The sequence below is a fragment of the Triturus cristatus genome, chromosome 2_2 (assembly GCF_964204655.1).
Source record: "Triturus cristatus chromosome 2_2, aTriCri1.1, whole genome shotgun sequence".
Lineage (NCBI taxonomy): Eukaryota > Metazoa > Chordata > Amphibia > Caudata > Salamandridae > Triturus > Triturus cristatus.
Genome location: NC_140582.1, coordinates 1,044,569,892 through 1,044,594,383, shown reverse-complemented (window position 1 = coordinate 1,044,594,383; position 24,492 = coordinate 1,044,569,892). Strand labels below are relative to the sequence as shown.

At 49.0% G+C, this 24,492-nt stretch overlaps 1 protein-coding gene across 3 annotated transcripts in view; it reads left to right on the top strand.

Annotated features, from left to right (window-relative positions):
* SH3BP2 (SH3 domain binding protein 2) overlaps nt 1–24,492 on the top strand; it is a 300,470-nt gene that overhangs the window by 108,544 nt on the left and 167,434 nt on the right. For 2 of the 3 annotated variants that reach the window (XM_085642526.1, XM_085642525.1), the window contains one exon: nt 8,909–9,056. The exons of the other annotated variant lie outside the window; for it this stretch is intronic. The gene's annotated coding sequence lies outside the window, so the exon portion shown is untranslated. The remainder of the gene's footprint in view (nt 1–8,908; nt 9,057–24,492) is intronic. 3 annotated transcript variants of the gene reach the window in all.

The following is a 24,492-nucleotide window of genomic DNA, read 5'->3' as shown; positions in this document are numbered from 1 at the left end:
ACAGTGCTGAGGTTTATCTAGTCCTGTATATGAATGTCAAAGTCTCGACTTCTTTGTGACAATCTCCCTTTATACCGTTATATGGTCGAAGGCCACCACTCTCCCCAGCAGCTCTGCCTCACTGTCGTCCGTGCCAGCACAGAGCCCTTCTTCCGAGCAGGATTCGAGCCAGCAGCCCGTCCCTGCACCTGCGGTATTTTCCACTGTTAATGTTATTCCTCACTGTTATTCTCCACCTCACTTTTGCCTTTCGCTGACTGCATTACTGTACCCGTGTGTTGTTGTTTTTTTATTTTTCCCCTCGCTGTACTGTTTCTCTCCTCCCGTCGCTACTGGCCCTGCGGCACTGGCCCCCGACTCAGCCCCGCTCCCGCCTCCATACCTCTGCTCCCGCCCCCTCCCCTACTTAATGTGGGCACACGCCACTGGCACGCCTAAGGCAAGCTCGTCCACGACCAGCGCCAGGAACCCTGGTTCTCCCAGGCCCCACCGCTACGACTCAGCCACCCTCCATGCACTCAATCCTGGAAGACACGCCGACTGCGCAAGATCCTCGCCGAACACCACCCATGGGCAGTTCTTGTGCAGAGACTACCGCAGAGCCTTCACCATCAACAAAGCTCCCACAACCGGCGAAGGCCCGCCTGATGCACGCACCACCAAATCCCTGATGTGCATCCTTCTCAACGGGCGCTCCCTGCACCGACACGCCGTAGAAATCTGGGACGTGATTAACACCCTCTCGCCCGATGTCGCCTTCTTCATGGAAACCTGTCCCAACGCCACCTCCGGCCACGACATCGTCACGGCCATCCCTGATGGCTACAAGATCCAGGGAAAGGACCGCCCGCACTGCCCAGGAAAAGGACTCTCCATCGCACACAAGACTCTCCACATCCAGCACGAGTGACCCCCACTCAACACAGAACACCTCCACTTCCAGATCCAGGTCAACCCCAGGACCACGCTACGTGGCACCCTCATGTACAGACCGCCAGGATCTCACATTCAGCCCGCAACTACCATCGCCGAGCTCGCTGCCCCCTCCATGGACTACATTGTACTCGGGGACCTGAACTTCCACCTTGACAACAGCAACGACTCCGACTCCACCACTCTCCTCTACAACCTCGCCAACCAAGGACTGAAGCAGCTCGTCAACACGCCCACCCACAGAGCGGGTCACACCCTCGACCCCATCTTCACGGGAGGAACAAACATCCATTTCAGCCACACCACCCAGACCCTCTGGACGGACCACCACTGCATCCACTTCACCTTCAGCACCACCACCGCATCTAAGCCTGCCCCACGCCCGCCACAACAGAACTGGGGCAAGATCACAGAGGAACACCTCAAAACCACCCTCCATCAAAACCTCCCCAGCGCCACAACCAACACCAACTCTGCAGCCAGGGACTTTCACAGGTGGGTCTCCTACTGCGCCGACAAGCTGGCACCCCTCCGCCACCCTGCCAAACGGCGCCCTCTGAAGGCCGCCTGGTTCACCACAGAACTCCATGAAGCCAGATGCTCCTGCAGACACCTAGCGAAAACCCGGCGAAACCAGAAAACCATGGAAGCGAGGAACAACCACGAGCGTCCTGAATGAATACCACCAGCTCATAAGAGACACCAAACAGACCTTCATAAGAGACAAAGTCCAGACCAACACGACTAACGTCAAGGAACTGTTCAACGTCAAACATACAGTTCGCAAAACCCACCTGCGAAGCCACAGACATCACACCTTCCCAGGAACTCTGCGAGAAACTCAGCTCCTACTTTACGACAACTTCAGAGAACTAGCACTGGACACCGCCCCCCTACCCACCGCCGCTGATAAGCCAACCATCACCTCCTGGGATCTGGCGACCGTTGAACTCATCACCGCGACCATGAAGAAAACTCACTCAGGAGCCCCAACGAACCCCTGCGCACTGCACATCTTCCACAGGGCCGCCGCTGTCATCGCACCCGAACTAGGACGGACGATCAACGCCTCCCTCAGATCCGGCATCTGCCCACATGACTAGAAACGGGCGGAGGTGAAACCCCCCCCCTCAAGAAACCAACAGCTGACCCAACGGACCTGAGCAACTACCGGCCCATCTCTCTCCTCCCCTTCACGGCCAAAGTCACCGAGAGACTCGTGAACGCCCAGCTGACTGCTTTTATCAAAAGAGAACTCCATCCTAGACACCTCCCAGTCTGTATTCCGCAGCAACCACAGCACCGAGACTGCCCTCCTCGCCGCCACTGACGACATCCGCATGCTACTAGACCAGGAACACACTGCGGCCCTCATCCTTCTAGACCTCCCCCCAGCCTTCGACACTGTCTCACATCGCACGCTCGCAGCCACACTTCACGACGCGGGGATACAAGGAGCCGCCCTCGACTGGATCCAATCCTTCCTCTCCGGCAGAACCAAGAGGATTTAACGCCCTCCCTTCCTCTCCGAACCCACGGAAATCAACTGCGGAGTACCCCAGGGATCATCACTCAGCCCCACGCTCTTCAACATCTACATGGCCCCCCTCGCCACCATCGTCAGACAGCATGGGCTCAGCATCGTATCCTACGCCTATGACACCCAGCTCCTCCTCTCGCTCACGAAGAATCCTGAAGACACCAGACTCTGCTTCCAGGAAGGAATGAAGAACGTTTGCAGCCTGGATGAAAGACAGCTGCTTGAAGCTCAACTCAGAAAAGACCGAGGTCCTCATCCTCGGACCCTGCACCTCTGCCTGGGGCAAACACCTGGTGGCCCTCCGCCCTCTGGAACCCACCCACCCCTACGGACCACGCTCGGAACCTCAGCATCATCCTTGACTCTTCCCTCTCCATGAACCGCCACATCAATGCCGTCGCTTCCAATAGTTTCAACTGCCTTCGCATCCTCCGTAAGACCTTCAAATGGATCCCCCCCATCGACTGCAGAAGGACCGTCACCCACGCCCTCATAACCAGCAGACTGGACTACGGCAACGCACTCTACGCCGGAATAAACAGAACTCTTCTACACAAACTCCAAACCATCCAGAACACCGCAGCCAGCCTCCTCCTCGGGACACCGCAAATGACCCAACACCTACGAGGCCTCCACTGGCTCCCCATCGAGAAGAGGGTCACCTTCAAACTCCTCACCCACACCTACAAATCCCTCAACAACATCGGACCCAAATACCTCACCGAGAGAGTATCCTTCCACGTAACCAAGAGGAACCTCCGTTCCGCCGACCTCGCCCTGGCAGAGGTCCCCCACATCCGCAGAAACAGAACCAGCGGGAGAGCCTTCTCCTACATCGCAGCCAACGCAGCCAAGACCTGGAACGAGCTCCCTGTGAACATCAGACGCTCCCCGACCCTGCACACGTTCAGGAAGGACCTCAAGTCCTGGCTCTTCGACTGATCCGGAGCCGCTCACCCCCCGGCACCTTGAGACCTTCACGTGTGAGTAGCACGCTATACAAACCCCTGTTTAATTGATTGACTGGCTTAAAAGTAGACAGTGTACTGGATTTTTAAAGCAGTATTTAAAGAGGCATTTGAAGAGTTGAACATCTCCAATGGGGATCTGCACAAGGCTTATCTTCATCTCTACACAAAAGGATTGCTCCCTAAATATTCATTGAGATGGAAGGCTGGCCTTGAGGTCGCTGAGGAGGGTGTGGCATCCTGACTTTCTCAAGGACCTTGGGCATGCAATGAAGAAAATAAATGGGTTAAAATGTATTAGCATGCCCGGATCTGAGTTATATTTCTTCCGCATAAATGTAACTAAAGCGTATTTCACTTTCTTAGGCAACTGTTAGTGAGATGAGTGAGGTGATGAATCTGGCCAGTCTTGGCAGGTCCTGTTTAGTGAGCTTGATGTTATTATAACTTTAATATTACTATATAAAACTCATTGCTGTTTATTTCTTCACGGGGCAAGGGTTAGCAGGATGTGGTTAACAGTTGGGGAAATGGGGAGGCTAGCTGGAGACAAATGTGAACTCTCTTGAAGTAGTAAGGGTAGTTTGAATTTTTCCAAAAAGTCCCTACGGGTCCTAAAGCCAGAGTTCTGGGATGGGCCCTACTCCAGGATGTATGTCTAGACCAATTTCCTGTAACCTTTCCTAGTTGCTTAACACCACTTGCTGGGCGTGTGCCTTTGTTGTTTTGTTGGTGGACCCCACAGCCTGGCTATGTTACCAGTACCTCCAGGACGTTGGTCTCCTCTGAGTCACTTCTGGGTGTACCTCACGTAACACTTTTCTAGTCCACTCCACCTTTCCACATGGTGTGCACATAATAGAATACTGGAACGAGATCCCCTTATCAGTCAGGTCCTCACCAAGCCTGCCTTAGTTAAGTAGAGAGTGGAAACATCATCACTTTAAGGGACACTATGTCACAGTAAAGTAACAGGCCCCCCACACTCCAAACCCAGCTATGCCTGCAATCCCTCACTGAGAGTAGCTTAGCCTTTAACCCTGTAAAGTTCCACTGCCTTTCAGACCTGCTTGTGCTATAAAATACCACATGCAAACACCACATACGTGCATACTGACTACTCCTAAAATGGTATGAATGTGCAGGTATATCTTTTCACATGCTTTCCTCAACACCATATGCTTATGCGCAGCAGTATTCACTGTAGCGTGTTTGAATCTCATATCTGCCAAACTGCATTCAGTACCCTACCAACCATGCATTCAAAAAGAGTGCCTAGAACCTGATGCACATTGGACCACTTCGTGGCCAAATCTATGGTATGAAATGCTGCATAAAGGCTACAGTAGAGTACAAGAATCAGTGGCGGCCAGGTTGGTTTCTGTGAAGACAAGATCTTGGTCATACCTTTGGTGGGAGAGGAAGCAGAACACCCCAGAGCTTGGCATGGTTGCGGGAAGAGTGGTGTTGGGCTTTCTTACTTGCTCGCTCTACGCAACTTGTCTCTCTACCTGTTGGAAGTTTATCAAACACCCCTGCTGTTGAGACTCTCAAAGTGCTGCCTCTTCTGTTTTAAGAAACTGCTTATGGTATTTTCCTGCTCTGTTCTATCTTTAACAGTCAGGCTACGGGTATAATGTTTTGCATTTCAGATGAACGGTAAAGTTATTTTTTATGTTTGGCATGGTGGCTGAAAAAAGTGAGAAACGGGTTTTTCTAGGTCTACAAGAGGAGTAACCATACAGAGAAGGTTTTTCCTTCTTAGATTAAAGTGAATTTCAGTTTTTGTGAAGCGTGTTGAGGATGTTTAGATCCACAGAAAGTGATGCGGCTCTTTTATTGGCCAGACATACCTGAAAGAAGGTGGTTTGAGTCGTGATCATGCCAAGTTTAACAAGTCCCTAGCTGTGGTGGCTTTTCTCACTTACATGTTTAGGCAGGATAAGTCTTATCAATCAGTGGTGATTGTCTGTAAAAGCTTAATCATTTGAGCTCAAAGATTTATGTGGTCTACCACTTATTGATTGATCTGCTGAAGGGTGAAGTTAGACTTCCCTACTGGATATCAGTAATTGCTAATACTCATCTGGTCACGTTTGCTTGCTGTACCAGGGTAGACCAATAGGTTGGATGCTTGTGATTGGCAAACTAGCAGACCAGCTATGCCGTTTGGGGGCTTCAGAGTGCTGCAAGCCACTTGCGCCCGAGTTGCTTCTAAACCAAGCTTCTAAATAGATATGGATATTACTGGCCTCTCAGTGCTTCGTTGGTCCTTTGAGCTGCAGAGGCATCAAAGTCTCCAACTAATTTTCTTATGGCTACCGGCATGGCTGTCCATGTGTTTTTCCCCAGGTCTCCCACTTGGCAGACTGAGAAGCACCGAGCTGGATGTTCCTCTAGTAGCCCGGGCAACATGCCCCTCTGGTGGGCTTGGCTGGATGTCCTTCAAGCAGTGATGTTCATTGTGAACATAAATTGCATGGAGTTTCCTGTGCGTTGCTACCATTTCTTTACATTCTCAACTGGAGATGCCAGAGCTTTCAAAAAGGAGGATAGTGGATAATAATCTACAGTGCAGCAGCCCTGACCCCTCAGGGGAACAGTCAAAAGCTTTTCTTTTAGCCAAGCCCATTGGGCGATCTTCAGATTGAGTCAATGTTCAGTTTATTATGGTGTTCTTGTACAGTACAGCAGGTATGTTATAACTTCACAAAAAATGTCTTGAAACCAAACTTGCAAACTACAGATGTTGGCAGAGTTGAGTACATGGAAGAAAAGATACTGGTTGAGGCTGCCCTTAATAGAATCAGTGGCAATATTAGACAAAACTGCTTTGCGTTTTGTCACAGGGCCACATTGATAATGTTAAATCCAAACAGTGATTGCTTTATCACCTGCCACTTTATGCACCTATAAATATGTGTAAATGTGAGCTTTAAATATTCTTAAAAGTAAAAGAGTAACATAAATGTGTAGCATGTTTGGATGTGTGTTCACTTTGAACAAAATTTATCTGAAACCTTGAATTCTTCTGAAATCAGTGAGCGATGCATGGTTAACTATGGACTAGTGAAAGAAGTAATTAAAGAATTTATCGCTTCACATCTTAGGATTGTACTATCTGCCATTTTGAGGGCCCAAATAATTTTTTATTTGGCAAGAGCCCTCTGTAAGGCTCTTCAGTCACTAGCTTTTCGAATTGGAGACTCTTGTTGCATATCAAAAAGCTGTTGCATTAGACCAACCTGCTTTCGATGAGCCGTGTTTTATGGAAGTCCACAGAAATGCCTCTCAAACCGCTTTTCCATAGTTTCCAAAATACGATCATGTTCAGGATTTTACCATCAAGATGTAAATACATGTATAAATCCTCTAATGAGCATTGCTTACTGGTTTGCTTTTATCCTACCAGATGGGGTCAGAAATATTGGGTAATTTGATAGGCAATAAAATTAATTTTGTCTGGTGTTTCCCTAGGGGTAAGGTGATCATATTGCCCTCTATGCGGATGATGTGCTGTTATTGGTCCCAGACTTCGCCACATATTGAATCTATATGAGCCCGCCTCCCGTCTCCAGTTGAATTAGCCTAAATCTCCTGGTTACTCATAAGGGCAAACCCAACTCCCAATTCGACATCTACGCTTTTTTTTAAATCTTGGGATACATACATGGACCTCACACCCCTCCTAACCAAAATGAAGAAAGACCTTCTGCGATGGCTCACCTTGCCTCTTAATATCTTAGGCAGAGTGGTGCTGTCCAGGATGATGATAGCGCTGTGGTTCCTCTGTGTTCTGCAGAACTCCCCACTGATGTTCCCGCAGCACTGGTTTCAGGAGCTGGGCTAACCAAACGCCTCGAATCTTATTTGGCAAATGTGATAGGTCAACCTATAAAAGGGTATGGGAATGGCTGATTTGCCCTTGCATCATTGGGTTTCTCAAGTCTTGGTGTTGAATGACTGGCTCACTGGGGTGAAGGCAAGACCACGGATTCCAGACTGAGGTTTCCTTTATGGGTTGCGACAACATACCGGGGATGATGTATTGCTCCCCATTCCTCACTCGCTCCCTGGACGCTCTAGTGTGGTGCTCTTGGCCTGGAGATTCTCTATGAGATGGAACCGGAGGGACCAAATGATTACATTGGAGACTCCTCTGTGGCCACTTCATAACTACCAATCCTGTAGATATTTACAACTTCTTCTTTTTATGCCACTCAGGGAAAGGTGGGAGGCATGTGAGGCCCCTTAAGGAAAGTGATTGGAGGGACACAAGAACGGCCCCCGACAACTCACTATATCCTTGCGACTCAATACAATTAAAATATATACACATTTTCTACCCAACACCACTGACAGTCTGGCAATCACACAAACGTACGGCACTCATGCTTTCACTGTCCAGAGGAAACTATTGATTTATTTCATCTGGTATGGCCATGCCCAATGAAATAGTGGTCTGCCATTTTCAACACCCTACCTCGCATCTTGAGGATGCCCATTGACCCATCACCCAGAATAGCTTTGTTGGGACTCCTGGAAGACATGGGAGAGCCGGAAGGTTGCTCCTTGATTGGTGTGGGCCCTTTGATTGCTAAAGGAGACATGGCACGTGCATGGGATTCTGTTGCCCCTCTTTCTTTGGCAGCATGGCGCTCGGCTGTGAGCTGGCTTGGAAAGCAGGAAGAACCGATCTATTTGGCAAGATGTTGTTCCCACTAATTTCGTACGGTGTGGGTTAAATGGCGGCGCTACTATGGGTTGGAGTGATTGTTGTAATGAAGAGTGTTGTGGATGATTTGATTTCGATGCTCTATGAAACTTACACTGTCTTTGTTGTATTACTTTGTGAAAAATTAAAAACATTGGTATCTAAAAGAAAAGAATTTCGTGTCTCAAAGGCTAATCAAAAAAATAAATGAGAAATACATTGATCATTTCATGAAAAGAAATTTAAAAAAATTGTCCTTCACTACCCAGTACGTATTCTTTCTTATGTAATTCTTCAAAATATTTTGTTAAAGAATGTCTCCAAGACATATCATTGAAATTTAACTTCGATCAGATGAATAACCATTTCACTCTTCTCAAAGCGCGTTTTCACTATACACAGCAGGTTGCAATTTGTTTTTTAATTCCAGTGCTAAGGTCTGCTTTATAGACAAATATAAACTATTTGGTGCAGTTAAGTCCTATTAAATCTCCCTGTTAGAGAAATATTGCTTGCCTTTGCCTAGCATTGAAGGCCCTGCACATTTTTTTTATAGGAGAAACAGACTCAAAAAATGTGCCTTTTAACTCCGCAGTCTGTCTATGTAGCTCCACTCAAACTGAACCCCTTTTTTAAAAAAACGCAATTTTGAAAATCTGTGTAATTTTCCAGTTGGCTATTTTAAAGTGTGGATATTTGTACCTGCTGTTTGAATATTCTGTGTTATTAATTTATTTTCGCCTGTATTTCCAGGATGAGAGACCAAGATGTGTGAGGCAAATAAAATGAAAATTGAAAAATAATGTTGATAATACGAGTGAAAATTGAAGGTCTTTCTCTTCCGCTGTGGGTGCTCCTAGAAAGACTTTGGTTGAAGATTTTTCAGATTCTCTTCCTGGTGGTAAGTTTTTTTTTTTTTTTCTCCACGTTTTACTTTAGCAGTTTTTTTTGCCAGATAGCATGTATTATAATGTTTCATGATAATAAAGCACCAGTGCAATGCAAATTTGCACCAACCATTTTTTTTGTATTTGCACTGGTTACTCCACATAAGTGTCGATTTTGTAAATCGTAAATAAATTGTAACTCCGATTTTTGTAAAACGTGAACTACATACCCCTACGGGTCTCCAGGCGCTGGGGGCCGTCATGGAAATTAAGTGAGCTATTTCCCAGAGTCACATGGTGCTGAGCTGACCTGGCGCAAGATCCAAGGATCGAACCATGAGCCCCGTGCTCCGAAGTCAGCTGCCCTGGCCACTGCTCCACACCTCTCCACTCGTACATCAATGCAAATGTTGGTTATGAATAGCCTTGCACAGCTGCAAACTTATCCAGCACGTGTGGAATTCAAAGCTTGGATCCAAAGTTTTACTAGCATTGAAAGATCATAGTGTTCAGGTATTTATGGCACAGTTCTAGGCACCTTTACCAGTCTCTGTAATATATAGCATATTTTGTTTCATTGCCTCTTGTTGCACTGACTTTGAATACTGCGCCTTCTTTAGCTGTTGTAGGCGATCTTTATTTCTTGTTTTATATTTTGCTTTCTTTCCAGATTACCTTTCCAAATGGTGGAAAAAGTGATTTTTATTTTTAAACTACCCTAGTCTTGGCCAATGATCCTGTAAAATTCAAATTCCTCCTACCGGTGGTTGTAAACATTCACCTTGCTGTCACCTTGCTGTCTGTGGTTCTAGCTCCTTAAATATAGTCTGTCCAAAGGTACTACCTCCTTGTCTCTCCTGTTTTGTCATAGTTACAATTGTTCCTATGTTTTCTAAGCTGTGAGCAGGGGTCATCAACCTTTTCTGTAATACGAGCTACTGAAGTTCAATAAAAATAATACCGAGCTACTAATATTATCAATGTTGTAGTAGTGACCACATTAGGCAAGATTACACCCTATAAAAGTTTGCCAGCAGTTCCCAGCTCCATGCTTAAGGCAGGGTTGTCACCAGTAATATAAATAAAACTTTGTCATTGTCCTTACATGGGTAATGCATAACAGCCATAGCTGCAATGCCCCCGGCACCCACATAATAATAGTAGTAATAAGTCGTGCTAGCGTCACATGATTTATCACCCAAACATCAGCTTTTATATATCTTTGACATTCAGCCATTTTAGCCAAACATAAGCGATGGGTTCTGAAAATACACAATGTTTCGTCCTTACTGCATACTTTTCAATGTTGTTATACTTGTATAAAATCAACCAATCAAATGCTTCCCTTTTATTAGGCTGGATTGCACACAGGAGAGCTACCAGGAGCTCACGAGCTACTCGTTTGTGAAGCATGCACTAGGATTTCCAAATGCTTTCCGAATGCTCCCTTTGAAGCACTTTGCTGATCTTTTCGCTAGATCATTGCTACATAAATGCTGTAAATTACAAATATTTGTCTCACCCTACTCCTTTCTCGCCCTTTTATCTTGTCCTCTTTGTGTCGTTTAGTAAAGAACCAATCTGAAGATGGGGACCATGTGCATTTTAAATTTATGATAGCCACCTTCCAAATGTTTGATCTTAAACACTACTCCCTTGTGCCCTAACCTCTGACTGGCATCCTGTCTCCTTAAAACATACCTTCTCCTAAACAACCGAAGTGGGTTGATTGATTGCCTGGCCTAACAATCACCACTCCTGCCCAAATACTTCAGTGCCAGCCAGAATGGTTGGTGAGGTAATATAACACTGAAATAGCAACTCATTCAATTACAGCTATAAGCTTTACCTGTTGCTTTTGCTAAAATTGCTGTGGGTGCAGAATATCCGCAGCAGCGTCAAAGAAGCCCCCGAGCCGCCCTGAATGGGGTTACTTGGGACGCCAAAGGATTGTACTTCCGATAGAAACTGAACACTATAGCTTTAGAGGATAAGATAACATAACAGGTGTATTTGTAAAGCGCACGATTACCCGAATGTGTCCTGGCGCTGAATAACAGATGTGTTCGAGGCATGTGGGCTGCTGAATTCATATCTGTGCATAGATCGCCGCCTAGTGTTGGGTCCGGATGTTTGCACGTTGTTGTCCTGGAAGAGTCTTCGAAGTATCCTTGGATAGGTGACTCCTCCCCTGGACTACAGTGCGCATGGGCATCCTCTCCATCCTCAGATTGTTTTTTTCCGCCATTGGGTTCGGATGTGCTATCTTAGCTCAAGTTAGGAAAATATTTTGCTAAAAGGCCTTTAGTTCGCGTCGGTACTGTTTATCGATCGGGTTTTCGATACAATCTTGTTAGTTTGCTAACTTTCAGCACCGACTTTTTTCGCATTTACCTGTCCATCGACTTCGACGATGGAATCGAGGACGCCGTTCAAAAGGTGTCCGGTATGCAATGCGAAGTACCCACACATCGACGTCCATCCGGTGTGCAACAAATGCCTTTCGCCGGACCACGACGAATCGACATGCATGGCCTGTGCCCGGTTCCGTTCCAAGAAGACTCTACGGAATCGACGAGCGGCGAGACTCGAGGCGCAGCACGCGGCACCGGCCCCGACAGACATCTTCGACGAGGCCGAAGACGTCGAAGAGTTAGAAGTCTTGCCATCCAGTCCCGTTTCCGAACACGAACCCGGATCGGACGATGTCGACGAATCACTCTTCCACAGAGGTGAAGACGACACCGAGGTAGGAGACGACGAGGAGGCCTTAGGGGCCGAAGAGAGTAGCTCCAATGATGAACAAGGCCTACCTGTTCAAACCGAAGAAACACCAGTGCCACAGCCTATGGCTCCGGTCGAGGGATCGCCTTCGGGCCTTACCCGAGACCCATCCCGCAGTTCTTCGGCCCCGCCCTCGGGCCCGGCTTCGGACGTTCAGCGGCAGCCATTACTGCTTAAACCAGCTGGTTTCCCTACCGAAACCGAAAGCTGCTCCGGTTCCTACGAAACCGAAACTGAAAGTGGCGCTGGTCGGATCGAGGCCTTCCACGCCTTCGACGCCAGCGCAACGCGTCGGCACAGACCGCACCAAGAGAGACTTCGGTGCCGAACTTGAAGCGGGCGACGTCGGAGTCGACAAACGGAAAAAGGCCATCGGCGCCGACAAACCTGCTCGGCTACCGGCACAAATGCCACCGACGCCGAGGGCCGCACCGCCTGCTGCGTCTCGCATCGCTCCCTCGACGACACCAAAGCCTCACGTATCGAAGACGTCGACGGTGATCTCCACACCTCGACTCAACGAACCACCGGCGCCGAAAAAGTCCACGGCCGCCTCTACGAACCTGGCCGGTGCCGAAGCCTCAAAGGCGCTCCAAGTACGGCCTGGTGCGACACAAAGCAGCAAAACCACGGCTGCCCTCCAGGACCCGTCGGGTTCCGGTCCGATCGGAGCTCCGGCAGCATCTTCGGTGCCAGCCAACATTACCTTCGGCTTGCCTCCGTCAACAATCCCGAAAATGTTCCAACTCAGGACACGGGTCACCCAGACTACGATTACACCTGCTGAGACGTCTCCGTCACGTGTCATCGACGCCGACACTGGCAGGATGATTCTCCACGAACGAAGGATAACTTCGGAACCGCCATTGGACCCTTTCAGGATCCCACTAAAAAGGAAGCTGCCTGTAGAATCCGAACCTCTCCTTTATGAACCTTTCCATTCATCCTACCAGGATCCACACAGGTTCTCCCCCACACGCTCCGACACGGATGCATTGGAGGACTACATGGATGACCAAGTCCCCTACCATGGAGACACAGACCCTGATGACCAGCAGGACCCTGATCACACTTGGGGCGACCCTGCAGACCCCAGTGCACCTCTCGATGCACAGGACCCACAACTCTATGGGGCAAAAACATCTCCCACGGAGGATACTGCGGCGTTCAACGCTCTTATTGAACGTGCTGCAAATAACCATGGGGTACAGCTTCACTCTGATACCATCGAAGATGACTTTCTAATGGACACTTTTGCATCCTCAGAAAGACACGTAAAGACTCTGCCAATGTTGAAGGGGGTCCTCAAACCAGCCAAGGACATTTTCAAGGAACCCACCAGGGCACGAGTGATAAACCCCAGGATTGATAAGAAATACAGATCAGCACCTGGGGATCCTACTTACATCAGAGGCCAATTACCACTCGACTCCATCGTCGTAGCGAATGCTCGCAAGAGGGCACACTCGCAAACGACAGGTGACGCTCCTCCCCCGGACAAAGAGTCCAAGGTGTTAGAGACCTCCGGCAAGCGAGTTGCCGCCCAAGCTGCCAACATATGGCGCATAGCCAACACTCAAGCGCTCCTCGCTCGCTACGATAGAGCGCACTATGACACACTGGAGCAACTACTTCAACACCTCCCTGACCCCTACAAAGAAGGTGCAGAAATCCTTATCAGAGAGGGACAGCTACTCACAAATGCTTCCATCAAATGTGCACTAGATGCTGCAGACACGGCTGCCAGGGCCATAAACACAAGTGTCATGCTGCGACGACATGCCTGGCTACGAATCTCAGGATTCAAGCCTGAGGTACAAAACAATATACTCAACCAGCCCGTCAACCCAGACTACTTATTCGGGCCGGAGGTGGACACCACCCTCGAGAAGATAAAAAAGGACACGGACACTGCAAAGTCCATGGGCGCCCTCCAAACTCAGTCCTTTCGGAGCGGCTCCTTTCGTCGCCCCGGAAACAAGGGAGCGGGTAGAGGACAGGGGTCACAACAAACGTATAACAAAGGCAATACACAGACCACCTACGATAAAAACACCCGAGGTGGATATCGTGGCTCCAGTACAAAGGGCAGAGGACGTGGCTACGGCAACACCAGGTCCTCCCCCAAGAACAAGCAGTGACGCCCTCTCCCTTCCTCCCGACCACATAACACCTGTCGGGGGAAGGCTACAAAGGTTCCTGTCCACGTGGAACTCCATCACCACGGACAGGTGGGTCAAAGATATTGTAAAATACGGTTACTGTCTAGAGTTAACCTCCACTCCACCCACCATCCCACCAAGACACCGTCCTATGTCCTCAGAGCACTTAACGCTCTTACAGCAAGAGGTGCAAAGTATGCTCCTAAAAGGCGCTATAGAGGTCGTACCCATCCACGAGCAGGGTACAGGGGTGTACTCCCTCTACTTCTTAATTCCAAAAAAGGACGGGTCGCTCACACCTATATTAGACCTGAGACCCCTGAACCAGTACATTCTTTCAGAGCACTTTCACATGCTCACTCTACAGCAAGTCCTTCCGCTTCTCAAGCAGGGAGACTTCCTAGCCACACTGGACCTCAAGGATGCGTACTTTCACATACCCATCCACCCCTCACACAAAAAATACCTCAGGTTCACTGTTCAAGGGCAGCACTATCAGTTCAAAGTCCTTCCCTTCGGCGTGACAACAGCGCCCAGGGTTTTCACGAAGTGCCTAGCTACAGTGGCAGCACATCTACGGAGGCAGCATATACACGTCTACCCCTACCTAGACGACTGGCTCGTTCAAGCGAGGTCAGCCCAGCAATGTGCAAGCCACATGTCCCGCACCATTCACCTTCTTCACAGTCTGGGATTCTCACTAAATTACCCAAAGTCCCATCTCCAACCCGCACACGTACAACAGTACCTAGGTGCGACTATAGACACTCTGGCGGCCACAGCTCAGCCAAATTTAGTGAGGATCAACAGCATACAACTGCTGATCTCCAAGTTCAAACCCAATCACTCACTTCCAGCGCGAGTGCTTATGCAGTTGATAGGCATGATGGCCTCCTGCATCTTCATAGTCCCACACGCGAGGTTACATATGCGCCCGCTTCAGGAGTGCCTAGCACGTCAGTGGAATCAGGCTCAAGGACAGTTGAAAGACCTAGTGTTGGTGAGCGGTCGGGCATACAACTCTCTGCATTGGTGGAATCCACAAAACCTTTGCAAGGGCCGACCATTCCAAGAGCCTGTCCCACAGATAGTACTGACAGCGGACGCGTCTCTCCAGGGATGGGGAGCTCATGTACTCCACTACACAGTGCAGGGACTATGGACATCACAACAAAAGAAGATGCACATCAACCTTCTGGAACTGATGGCAATCTTCCTAGCCATGAAGGCATTCAAAGTACATCTATGCAACAAGGTCGTGTTGATCCGGACGGACAACATGACCGCAATGTACTACATACAGAAACAGGGAGGAACACACTCTCCACAGTTGTCTCATCTGGCTCAGAGCATGTGGAAGTGGGCCATTCAGAGGAACATGTTCCTCATGGCGGAACACCTCCCTGGCAAGGACAACCAGATGGCGGATCTGCTCAGCAGACACAGCCACCAGATGCACGAGTGGGAGTTACACCCATCAGTACTCCAACCGTACTTCCAGCAGTGGGGTCATCCAGAGATAGACCTATTCGCGACAAGCGAAAACGCAAAATGCCAAAGCTTCGCCGCCAGATTCCCACATCCGCAATCGCAGGGCAATGCGATATGGATGAACTGGTCCGGCAGATTTGCGTACGCTTTTCCCCCAGCGCCGTTGATACCGCTGGTGGCTCGCAAACTCCGTCAACACTCCCTGACACTCGTCCTAGTTGCTCCCACGTGGGCACGCCAGCCGTGGTACACCACCTTCCTCGAACTTTCCGTGGTGCCGCATCAAAGGCTGCGGATCAAACCCGCGCATTTGACGCAGAACCATGGAGAGATTCAGCACCCAGATCCGCAACAGCTGAACCTGGCGATCTGGCTCCTGAAGTCCTAGAGTTTGGCTATCTCAACCTGCCACCTGACTGTATGGACATCATCAAGGAGGCCAGGAGACCCACTACCAGAGCTTGCTATGCAGCCAAATGGAAAAGGTTCGTCATTTATTGCGGTAATAATGACATTAACCCGCTGGACGCATCCATCCAAAACATCATCTGTTACCTCTTACACCTATACCGATGCAATCTGGCGTACACCTCTATACGTGTCCATTTGACCGCATTATCAGCCTATCTGCAAACCAGGCAGCACCTCTCTCTATTCAGAGTGCCTGCCATCAAAGCATTCTTGGAAGGACTCAAACGAGTCATTCCACCTAGCCACCCACCGGCTCCTATGTGGAACCTCAACTTGGTCCTCACACGCCTGATGGGTCCACCCTTTGAACCTCTACACTCATGCGAGATTCAATTCCTTACCTGGAAAGTAGCTTTCCTAGTAGCGATCACTTCTTTAAGAAGAGTTAGTGAACTCCAGGCACTAACCGTTCAAGAGCCATTTATACAGGTTCACGCCAACAGGGTCGTACTACGTACCAACCCCAAATTCATGCCCAAAGTAATATCGCAGTTCCACATGAATCAGACTATTGAACTGCCCGTTTTCTTCCAAAACCCACAAACTGTTGCAGAAAGGGCACTACATACACTAGATGTACGGAGGGCCCTCATGTACTACATCGACAGGACTAAACCCTTCAGGAAGACAAAACAACTGTTCGTTGCCTTTGCCCCACACCACAAAGGTAACGCCATCTCCAAAGCAGTGATAGCCAGATGGATAGTTAAGTGTATTCAAATCTGTTATCAAAAGGCAAAACGCACATTAACTATTCCACCACGAGCCCACTCAACACGTAAGTTGGGGGCTTCTATGGCCTTCCTAGGAAATATTCCCCTGCATGATATATGCAGAGCAGCCACATGGTCCACTACACACACATTTACAAAACACTATTGCGTAGATGTGCAGTCAAAACAGCAGGCAGCTGTAGGACAGGCTGTTCTCAAAACACTTTTTCAGACCGCTGCAGCTGGCACGGGTAGCCGCCGCCAATAGAGGGCACTGCTATTTATTCTATGCACAGATATGAATTCAGCAGCCCACATGCCTCGAACTGAATATGCTACTTACCAGTATGCATCTGTTCTTGGCATGTAGGGCTGCTGACATTCATATCGCCCTCCCTCCTCCCCGGCGCCTGTCGCAGCTGCAGCTCTCAGAATTACTGCAAGCATGGTCATCACTTTCTGTATCTACTCCATCACTGCCACAATGGCGAAAAACAATCTGAGGATGGAGAGGATGCCCATGCGCACTGTAGTCCAGGGGAGGAGTCACCTATCCAAGGATACTTCGAAGACTCTTCCAGGACAACAACGTGCAAACATCCGGACCCAACACTAGGCGGCGATCTATGCACAGATATGAATGTCAGCAGCCCTACATGCCAAGAACAGATGCATAATGGTAAGTAGCATATTCATTATTGTTACCCAACTCAATTTTATCGACCTCAAATGGATGAAAGGCTGAGTGGACCCGCCGGGATTTGAACCTGTGACCATGAGGTCGAACACAGGCCCCTGCAGTGGCTGCTTTTAGTCCACTGAGCCACCAGACCAGGATCAGTCTTTGGCGCTGTAGAAACCACAACATGTCACTAAAACTGAGTGCTCTGCATTAAAATGAGTTCTGGCAGCACCAAAATCGGGGGAAATGTGTGTGTGCTCTGGTGGAGGGATGGAGAAGGTAGGTGGCAGTACAGCAGCATTAGGAGGGATTGTGGGGACTGTTTCGTCACGTGCTGTAATAACTGCAAGAATTACTTTATGCCCAATCTGCCAAACCTAAGTAGAATCTCAGTGGAACTGTGTAAACACCTGTATCTTCAAGATTTAAAAAAATAAATTGTGTGAGTGGTAGGGAACTGAGACACAGCTAAATACTGGGTAGTTTTCCAGAACCAGGGGAGGTGAGTGGGGGTTGAAAGGGGAAGCGCAAACTGTTGATCATCTTTCAAAACCTATATTCATGTTGATATGTTTTAATTAAATGCAGAGCCGGAATCTCTGTGGCATACTATTCCTTAAGTGTATTGTGAATTGAGCATGTATTAATTCCTTCGAATGATTGTCACACAAATCTTCAAATTCATTGCTCTGAATTAAGCTAGTAGGGAGCTTTCCATTACATTTACAAATCACCCTGGGTGACTTTTGACTTAATAATCCCCACACTGGAAGATTCATTATCCCAGCAAGGATATAATTAATATTCCATATCAGTGTGAGGATACATTTGTTTGAAATTCACATGATATCGTCCTGAAGAAGAGGACAGTCAAATCTTCAAAATGCATAGACTGATTGGAATCTGATAGGTATCTGTAATGACATGTAAAAGAAATTTAAAATACCCTGCCATTGCCTTTGCAGAAACCAGTGATGAGGACAGGCATACCAGGATATTTCTCTGCCCTTGTAGTTGTTCACATGGGTGCATAGAAACCCCCTTTCCAGGCTAGTATAGTAACAGCATGAATTCCTAAGTACCGAAGTAAGCACAGTTGCATGTTTTACCAGTGGCACTGGCATTAATTGTCTTCATACTGTTAAGAAAAGCTCGGTCACGAAAGGCCAAAGGGGTCACTGTGCATTCGTAATGTGCCTATGACCAGGAGGATTGTTCCTACCATGGAAAAAAACACCTAGGAGAATGAATGCCACATCCAAACCCTCAAGATGTCTCTCAAGTTGCGGACAGTGAAGTGACACATTTGGGCAAGTATGCCATTGCTAGATCGTATGGTGAGGGAGAACGTCCTGGTGCAGTTTTGGTGGCCAGGCAGTGTCGTAAAAGGGGTTTTAGTACTATAATTGAGATCCTGGGGGATGACAGTGGCCGGATACACGAGGCGTCGCTGATTGCTATGAGATTTAGCAGATAGTACACGGAATTGTATAGCTGTCAGATGGTTCCGAATGAGGAGAGCATGAAGGATTATTTGGAGCATATCGGGTTGCCATGGCTCACCAATGCACATAGATAGCACCATATGACACCTTTAGATCCCAATGAGATTCGTCGGGCACTGCAATCAATGCGAGATGGTAGTGCACCGGGCTCAGATGGCCTAACTGTGTCTTTCTATAAGGCATTCACAAACCTACTAATACCAAACTTAGTCACCCTCTAGGAAAAAATGGTGGAAGCTGAACTGATTCCACCATTTGAGAGAAGCCCTGATAATTACTATACTTAAAGCAGGGAAGCCGGCAAATGTATGCTCCTCCTACAGGCCTTTATCGCTCCTGAATGTCGACACCAAACTGTTCGCTAAAATTCTGGCTAACCGTATCGCTCCATTGGTACCGCGCTACTGGTCTGTCCGTAGCAGGCCGGATTTGTTCCAGGCGATGCTTAAGGTATAATCTCAGAACTGTATTTGGCACCATCCAGAATATTAACCCCGGGGTTAAAGCTGCAGATGGTTTTTGGGACACGGAAAAGGCGTTTGACTCTGTGGAGTGGGCGTTTATGAAGGCAGTACTTAGACTTTTTGGGGTGGGGGATCAATCAATCAGGGCGCTACTCACCTGTGAGGGTCTCAAGGTGCTGGGGGTTGGGGGAGTAAGCAGCGCCGTTCAGTCGAAGAGCCAGGTCTTCAGTGTCTTCCTAAAGATGTTCATGGAGGGGGCGCGTCTGATGTCGATCGGGAGCTTGTTCCAGGTCTTGTCCGCGATGTAGGAGAAGGCTCTTCCACCTGTTCTGGCTCTGCAGATGCACAGGGTTTCGGCGAGGGCGGCGGATCGAAGGTTTCTCTTGGGTACGTGGAAGGAAATTCTCTCGTTGAGGTATTGGGGTCCGGAGTTGTGGAGGCATTTGTAGGCGTGGGTGAGTATCTTGAAAGTGACTCTCTTCTCAACAGGGAGCCAGTGGAGGTTGCGCAGGTGTTGGGTGATCTGTTTGTGTCGAGGGATGCCGTGGACAAGTCTAGCTGCGGTGTTCTGTATGGTCTGGAGCTTGTGGAGCAGAGACTTGTTGATCCCGGCATAGAGGGCGTTTCCGTAGTCCAGTCTGCTGGTTATGGGTGCATGGGTGATGGCCTTCCTTGATTCAGGGGGCATCCATTTGAAGGTCTTTCAGAGGATGGGGAGGGTGTTGAAAAAGCTGGAGGTGATGGTGTTGACCTGTCGGGTCATGGAGAGGGAGGAATCGAGTAAAATGCTGAGGTTTCGGGCGTGGTCCAGGGGGGTGGGAGGGCTGCCAAGGGCGGTGGGCCACCAGGTGTTGTCCCAGGCAGAGGGGGAGAGGACGAGGACCTCTGCCTTCACTGAGTTGAGCTTCAGGCAACTGCTGCTCATCCAGTATTGCGACGTCCTTCCTGGAAGTTGAGTCTGGTGGTGACGGGGTCCTTGGTGAGGGAAGATGATGAGCTAGGTGTCGTGGGCGTAGGATACTATGCTGAGTCCATGCTGTCTGACGATGGTGCAGAGGGGGGTCATGTAGATGTTGAAGAGCGTGGGGCTGAGCGACGATCCATGGAGTACTCCGCAGTTGAGATCCGTGGGTTCAGAGAGGAAGGGTGGTGGTCTAATTCTGTGGGTTCTGCCGGTGAGGAAGGAGCGGACCCAGTCGAAGGCGATTCCCAGTATGCCGGCGTCATGGAGTCTGGCCCTGAGTGTGCGGTGGGAGACAGTGTTGAACGCAGCAGAGAGGTCGAGTAGGATCAGTGCTGCGTTGTGTCCTTGGTCGAAGAGGGTGCGGCTGTCATCTGTGGTGGCAAGTAGAGCTGTCTCGGTGCTGTGGTTGCTGCGGAATCCAGATTGGGAGGGGTTGAGGAGTGAGTTTTCTTCAATGAATTTTGTTAGTTGGGCGTTGAAGATCTTCTCTGTGACTTTTGCCACGAAGGGGAGGAGGGAGAGTTTTTGAGGTCTGTGGGGTCTGCTGAGGGCATCTTGAGGAGGGGTCTGACTTCTGTGCATTTCCAGTCGTAGGGAAGGATGCCGGTCTTGAAGGTGGTGTTGATGGTGCGTCGTCGTTCTGGAGCAATGACGGTGGAGGCTCTGTGGTAGATGTGCGGCGAGCAGGGGTCCATGGGGGCCCCTGAGTGGATGCCTTTCATGGTCGAGGTGGTGTCTTCGGTGGTGACTGGGGTCCTGGAGGAGATGGTAGGCTGGCTGGTGTTGCTGGAGAGGGAGGTGGTTTCGGAGTCTGGTGTCTGGTCGTTGAAGTGGTCGTAGAGGCTCTTGATTTTCAGATGGAAGTAGGATCCGAGCTTGTCGCAGTAGTCCTGGGAGGGGGTGATGTCTGTGGTTTCGCTAGGGGGCTTGGTATTCCTGGATGACACTGAAGAGTTCCTTTGGGTTGCTGGAGTTGGCGAGGATCTTGTTTTGGATGGAGGTCTTTTTGGTGTATCTGACGTGTTGGTGGTATTCTGTCATGGGGTTCTTGTAGTTGGTGCGATCTTCTGACGTTTTACTGTTTCTCCGGTTCTTCTCGAGACGTCTGCAGGTGCGTCTTGATTCTTGGAGGTCAGAGGTGAACCAGGTGGCCTTCTTGGGGCGCTGTCTGTCAGAATTGCGTAGGGGGGCGAGCCCGTCTGCACAGTTGGAGATCCATCTGTGGAGTTCTTTGGCTGCGAGGTTAGTGTTGGTCGAGGTGGTGGGGGCATTGCGGTTGAGGGTGGAGTTGAGCTGCTCCTCTGATTTTGCTCCAGTTCCTTCGTGGAGGGCGCGGTGCTGGTGGGTTTGTCGACGTTGAAGCGTATGCAGTGGTGGTCCGTCCAGGGGGTTGCGTGGTGTGGCTGAAGTGTATCTGATTACCTCCTGCGAAGATGGGGTCCAGGGTGTGTCCTGCCTTGTGGGTGGGTGCGCGTGGTGATGAGCTGTTTAAGGCCGAAGTTGGTGAGTTTGTCCAGGAGCGTGATGGAGTTGGGGTCGCTGGGGTTGTCAGTTTTTCTGTTTCTTATTACGGTCCTTTACGCTGCTCCTGAGGCCAGGGTCAGATTAGGGATTATGGTCTCTCCTCCCATTACTATATCTAGGGGTACACTGCAGGATTGTCTGCTGTCGCCTCTACTATAGGCCCTTGTTGCAGAACCATTAGACTGCGCACTAAGGGAATATCATGGACATAGGGGGCTGCGCTATCCCAGATGTTGGCTCATTATTTCGGCTTTTGCAGGCGACATGTTAATATATGTTTGAGACCCAGGGAAAAATCTCACCCCGGTACTTACAGAAGTCACAAATTTCGGGGATATATCAGGCCTGAAGATCAACTTGTCTAAATCTACTATTTTTCCACTGACTCCAACTATGGCTCCGGTGGAGCTTGACTTCCCATTACAATGGACCACAGATCCTGTCCGATATTCGGGCATACAAGTGCACACTGACCCTAATATAGTATTTTCTGAGAATTACAGGAGGGCAATTTCTAAACTGGAGGATGATGTGCTGCGATGGATTCGCCTTCCTCTCTCACTGGTAGGGCGTATATCCTTAATGAAAATGGTTGTCCTCCCTAGATTCTTGTTCCTGTTTCAGAATGTGCCAATGCTCCTCCCCGGTCATACACTTGCTGCTCTTCGCTCCTTACTCCTAAAACTTGCTTGGGCGGGGAAACAGCCAAGGGTTAAGAGGGACACTCTGACCTTGCTCTACTTGATGGGCGGTCTCAATGCCCCTGACCTCGATCTATATTATAGAGCAGCTCAGTGCTCACATGCTCGCTATTGGATACGTGAGCCACAGGACTTGCCACATATACACATTGAAACGGTTGCCGCCAACCCCTACTCCCTCCCTCAGATGCTATTCCGCGCTTCTGGTAGAAGGACGGGAGTGCTTGACTTTATCAACACCACAGTTCAATCTTGGCATAACCTACTGAATAGACGGGCGGGCGCCCTGCTATATTCCTCATTGATACCAATTGAGTGGTGCCATTGTTTTTTTACTGGACAGTATAGGGAAGTGGCCTCATCACTAAAACAATTAGGCATCCTACAGATGGGAGATCTCTTCCAGGACGGGGTTTCATGCAGATGGGAAGAAGTATCAGCAGACGAACACGATCCCTTCCCCTTAGCACAGTATCAGTTCTATAGAGTCAGACATGCGTTGCGTGATCTTCTGGGAGAGGATCTGCAGGAACCCATGGAGATCCCGTCGCTCTCATTCATCTTACGCCCCACTTCTCACACTAAGACAGTCACTGTCATTTATAACTTGACGCAAGACGCCAGGAGACCGAAGCAGACTAAGGCCAGACAGGATTGGCAGACAGACCTGAATACGGTCATAGACGACAGCGCCTGACAATATTGCTGCGAAATGACAAAACATATCTCACTTAATGGTAAACATTGTCTAATCCACTTCAAATACCTCAACAGAATTTACTATACACCAGAGGGGCTGAGACGCTATGGCTTGCAAACGTCAGCTGCATACCCCCGCTGTAGGTATGGAGAGGCGTGATTTCTACATGTCGCCTGGCTCTGCCCCAGGATTGCTGACTTCTGGGACAAGATTTTCCACACGCGTAACGCAATAACAGGCCTTTCTTTATCGCCAGACCCATTACTTGCACTCTTGGGATACAGTAAGAACAAAGGTAAAGAGGGCAAACGTTTGGTGGATATGGGACTACTCCTTGCTAAGTGCAGGGTCGCCATGTGTTGGGCCACTGGCCCTGTCCCGACCATAGAGAACTGGGAAAAAGATATGCTTTATTGCAACACGCAATCTGATATTTATAGCATGCTACTTCCTCCACAAAGTCGCCCTAAAGGTTTCTGGGGGTTATATCCGCAATATCTGGTGGGGAGGGAAACTGGGGAGCCAGAGAGAAGCTAGTACCGCTGGGAGCTAGACGGTTGCTGGCTCTGCTGTGCACAGACAGGTAACATTTACTGTGTATAGGGGTTACATACGCATACCCATTATATACGTATATGTTGCATTTGGTTTCCTGCTTACTGGTATCTAACACTATTGATGATTATCTACTCTGTTTGACAAGTACGAATGTATCTTTGACACCACTACTAATCTGTTCTGCCGCCAGCCAATGTAATCAAGCACTGTATTGGGTTTATTAATATTTTTTTAATAACAATTTTATTGATAATAAACAGCAACATGTCAGGCAATACAGAGTTAGCAGTGGCAAGGCAGAGGACACAATAGGATACATTACCAGTTATGCAGATTAAGAGGACACTTAACATTGTGCCTAGTCCGGTACCATGGCAGTCATAACAATGGTTCCCTCTTTCCAGAGAGCAGAAACAATGGAGAGCAGGTGCATATTGTTTACACTTTGGAGTAATAGGAGTAGCCACCCAATGGTTAGGACCCCCCGCCCCATCCCGTAGTTCCATCAGTGTCCGCATCTCCCTTCTCAATTCCACCATGGGAGAAATGCAAATGTCCCCTCGATATTTATTCCACTTTCCCCACTTACTATCCCACTTTTTGGGGCATCCACGCCCTTTGAACACCGTTTTTTCAGCTACCATAGTCCATGTCGGACGCCCAATCTCTCACCCGTAGCAGCACTTCGGATCCCCACTTCTCAGCGATATTACGTTTGGCTATGGCCCACC